Here is a 5,117-nt window from a genome sequence, read left to right on the forward strand (position 1 = left end):
GTACTTCAAATCATGACTCTGTGGATCTTGCTAAAATACTGAACATCCTCTCATACTATGAAAAGTGCAACAGTAGAACATTCAAACTAGATGACTGTAACGTCAGGTGAACAGAAAAAGAAAGCATTCTTTTTTTTTATTTTATAGATCGGTTAAACATCAAGTAAACCTCATCAGAAATCCACACTGTTTTTTTTTCAGTTCACTGACTTGAATCAGTTACCTCTAAGATTCCCCAGCAGCTCTGTACCTTTGCTGATACTTAATATTGAGGAACTGATCAGTTGCCATTTAGGTAACAGGGTGACACCTCAGGTACCGGAGAACATCCTTGTATCTTAATTAAGTGTTTCTTGTACGCATCTAGAGTCAAAAACCGCCCTGGGTTGATAGAATCGGGCCGTCTCCTGTAAAGACACTAATGCGTGTCTAATGAGTCCATCAGCCTGACAGCATGGCGTCCTGCGGGAGCCTCCATCATGATTACCAGCGTGTCACAGATGAATGTTTCTGGATTGAATGCCATCTGTCACCACGTCGGATTGTGTGTTTACTTAACAGGGTTGCGAGGTAAATCATCTGCACCTGTTTGTTGTTTCTGCAAATTGGAACGACTTCCCATCACATGACACATCTCCATCATTTCCTCCATATTCTCAATGAGTCAGACGAGTGTTACAGGCGAGACCAGGGCCCGTGAAATTGAAGTCTCTATATACATCAAAAGCCACAGAGATATGAATGATTTACCACAGCCATAACTCAAAGAGCACACACGCAATATATTAAGGTTTCAATAATTGATGCTACATGCTGTTAGCCACCAACACAATTTTCTCACATCAGGTGAAGCAATCAAAGTGAAAATGATGTATATCAACTTTACTTTGCATCGCAGGACTGAAAAAGACTCCCTAGGGAGACGCAATGGAGTGGAATTACTCTCATAATATAAAATGGCTGTTGCACGCTACATACCTCCAACCTCTCACGCACTTGCAGCACTTCATGCTGAATGGTTTTAACTCTCCGATTCTGTCAACACAAAAAAAAGCCATTTCCTTTCACTTCAAGTACAGTAAATATTTCCACCGTGCTAGTTTTTTGTTTGCTTTGAAGCCTCGGCATAAAGACGGGAGTCTTTTCATCAGTCGACACGGCTGCTAGCATGTAAACATCCCATTACATGTCATCATTCAGTCATTGACTTTGATCTCGCTCTGTGTACAGGTGCAACGCTCTCTACAGGGGTGAAAATTTAAAAAAAAACCAGGTCAAATAAGATGTAAAAACAGTGGATGTGTGGGAACAGAGGCATCTGATTTGGCAAATGGGATTAAGGCACGCTTAGCTGAAACATCAACACAAACACATAAGCAAAGTAAACTATTGTTTCCCTCTGGAGGAAGCTTTTCCTTTTCGTTTGTAATATTACACATAGCCTGCCATAACTTTAAACACAATAACACTGAATTATTCTTATGTAACTCTTAACTTTTGACAATATATTTTCAGAAAACGGCGGTTGTAAAGCTTTGCATACATGCTAATTATCTTCCAGCTATTCCCAATGAACATCAACTGTTTACCTGCCTTTAATGAAAAACTTTTAAATGAATGTATTAAATGTACTTTTTCCACTTAAAAAGATTAAATAGACGACAAATAACTACAGAATTTAAATAAAACCACCAGACTTTTCACAGCCACTGGGTTTGTGTAGCAAGCAATGAATAATCTTGTGCCATGTGTTACACTTCCACATTGTTTAGCTGCCATGCTGCCTTGTTATTGCTCATGTTCCTGCACACATCCGTGGACAGTTGTTCTTTCTTCAGCTGCAACATGTGCTCTGGTTTCTGCTCGACTTCCTCTAGGTGTGAAGGGAAGCCTTTTGCGCTTTAACCCGTGATTCAAGTGTGTGACATACCCAAAAAAAAAAGAAAAAAAAAAGTAATCATATGATAAGGCAGATGCTTATGGTTTCCGAAAGCTCTTTTTGCCCAGATACAGCCTGTGTGTGTGTGTGTGTGGTGTGGTGTGGGTGGGGGGTGGGAACTTGTTTACAGCTCACACACGCTGCTTTGAGTCCTCTCGACAGGGGAAGAAAGACAGTGTATAGCAGAACTTGGCAGAGTGAAAGTGCAGCGGTGAGTTTTAAGGGATAAAAATACTGCCGGTGAGCTCAGCGGAGAGACTAGAGGTACAACAGCCTTTAAGCTTTGAAGCATCGCTATCTGTGGCAATCAGCCCAGTGCGCTCAAGTAGGTTAAACCAAATCTCCATAATATGCAAATGCCAAGGATTAAACTTTCTGGAAAGTGGAAAGTTGCTTTTTTTTTTTTAACCAAACAGGAGTGTTTATGCGATTTTATTGCACACAGTTCTTGTCTCTGAATGCACAATTTTACAGTCAGACTAAAGCTTTAGAGGGGTAAAACATGCTTAAGACTGAACCACTGACTATAGCACATTATATAATATATTTCTGGAAAGAAACCGGGCTTGTGTGAAGTCAGGGAAACCTTAAATGAGCAGATCCTTAGGGCGAGGAGCTCAGCGAGGGACTCAGTGCCAACCAGCCCTGCAGCCTGCAGCTCTATGCTTGATTGGTCTCAGTGGGAAAGCAGGATGGAGGGCAGAAATCCCATCTACGCACACATGCACACACACAGGCAGCATAGATATGCATAAAATACACATGCTGGTACATGAACTCGCATACTGTGTAAACAAATGCTTTAACACTACAAAACCAAAAAATGTCAGTTAACAGCGAAGAAAAATGCACATACACCCACATATTACAGCACATTACACCCACATTCAAACACATGACACCCACACAATGAGAGTCTCACTCAGCATGGGGGGCTGGGTTCACACTGCCTGCAAACCATTCAAAAGCTAATTCTTCTGCACTGATCCTGGCCAGCCACCTGCACCGATGAGGAGAGGAGATGGGAGGAGGGAATGGGGGGGGGGGGGGGAGAGAAAAGGGAGGAGGAGGTAGCAGTGAAAGAATGACATCACCTTCCCTGAAATGTCACCATTATCTCAAGCCTCGGCTTAGCCGTCTACAGAGCTGACATCATCCTCTCTTTGCCCCTCCCCCCTCTGTTTTCCGTGCGAGGTTGTATGCGGTGAGAGGGAGGATGTTTGTTTGTGTGGATGTGCATGTGCATGCAGGCGTGTGTGTGTCAGTGTGAGTGGAAGGGTGCAGGAGAGCGTTTTCAAAGGAAGCCTGAGTGAACGTTTGTCTGATCTGTCTCTTCCCTGCCTTTAACCTGACAGGACAGCAGTTCAGTTAAACGACAATTTAATGCAATTTACCTCATTTAGTGTTAACACAACAACAATCAGAGTTTAATCCTGACAAAAGGTTATTCAGTTTCAAGGGACATGTTGCTTTGCATGTTGATTTGCACACATGTACTTTTTTCTAAGGCGTGTAAAGCATGGAAATCATATATGAAGTCACACTATGAAGTAATTTAAGATGACCTGTGACCATAAAAAAAGAAATACACATGGAAATCAATGTAAGAGTACATCTGAGGTTATTTAATAGTTTGATTGTTAAGATGCAGTTTAAGTAGTTTGCAGCTCTTGCAGAATATGCATCTTGTATTGATAGGTTATCTTGATTTTTGAATTATTAGACTCTTACATTTCTGTCTCCACTGTGATACAACTGAAGCCATTGAAATTTAGTTTGTGGTTTTTGAACAACTAAACATGTTTTTTTCTTTTCTAGTCCAGTGTCAGTGTTCATCTTGATAATATTGAACCTTGCTGTCAACAGTCTTTTATAGCGACTATTTCTTTCATGGAACGTAGTCCCATTTAGAAAACATTCAATCATCTTTGCTTTTTCTCTTTTTATTTGGTTGTACTGACCCTGAATCATCATGTTTGAGTCTTTAATAACAACCTGCCTGCATCCCCATTTAGAACCAAACTCCCTCAGCCTTTAGTGACAGAATCACTTATAAACCTCCACTCAAATAAAAAACTACTTTTCAGATAAAATGAGACACTGCATCAATGCTATATACAGTTAATGGACGTCATGTCATTTTCTCTATTCTTCATCCCTCTTTACCAGTCATTTATTTTCTACTGGCTATCAGAAATTTTCTACTGGCTATCAGAAAGTTTACTTGAAGAATTAACCCGATAGTATGCACCCGTAATTATGTTTTTTTATTTTTAATCTTTGACACAGATGCACATAAACCAGCTTACAATTACATCTTGAACCATCTTTCCTCCATGTTTGTGTCTCAGCAGAGCACTATGAAGACTGACCTCTGTCATGTCATTACACTATTTGATGCCCTGAGCAGCTGACGATCATAAAATCCACTGAAGCATGCCAGGCGTGCCATCACTGCCCTCTGAACGTGTCCCAACACTCCCCGACTACACCCACAATGGTGACAGCCCCCAAATGCCTCGTTAAGATCCAGTCAGGGGAGAGTGACAGGTAAATGTGTCACCTCAGCTTAATACATCATACCTTATTGGAAATCAAGGGGTGATTGCGTTTTTTGTTTTTGTGTGAAACATATACTTTATAATAATCACAATGATAGAAATCCCTGTCTCCCAGTTCAGTTCTTTTCATGCTCCGACATCGCTCTAAAACAAATCGGAGACAAACCAAAGACCTCGGGGTGTCACTGGAAAGTAAAACAAAGTTCTGACAGGGGCGGCTGCTTTGTTTGGCCAGAAAGTTCAAAGTCACCACATAAAAAAAAACAACCTTCACATTCAGGCATTTCTAACAGGTGTATGAGCTGGAATTGAAACCTCATTCTAGAGTGAGTTATCCCACAGAGTTTAAAGGGTTCAACAAAATAAAAAAACATTTACTCCATGTGCCTGGAGCTGTACATTTTGTATCTCACTTAAAGCAGTGGTAAGCTTACAGTTTCAAAATTAAAGCTCATTTTTAAATGAATCCATCATTTTAAGCTTGTTTTAATGGAACCCCCTTGTTTTCTTTCGTGATTGCACTGTTTTCTTCATAAAGAAATTCTTTATTTTAGAGACAGGACAGTGGATAGAGGAGGAAAATTAGGGACAGACTTGGGAAAGTGAAATGCAAGAGC

The sequence above is a fragment of the Labrus mixtus genome, chromosome 12 (assembly GCF_963584025.1).
Source record: "Labrus mixtus chromosome 12, fLabMix1.1, whole genome shotgun sequence".
Taxonomy (NCBI): domain Eukaryota; kingdom Metazoa; phylum Chordata; class Actinopteri; order Labriformes; family Labridae; genus Labrus; species Labrus mixtus.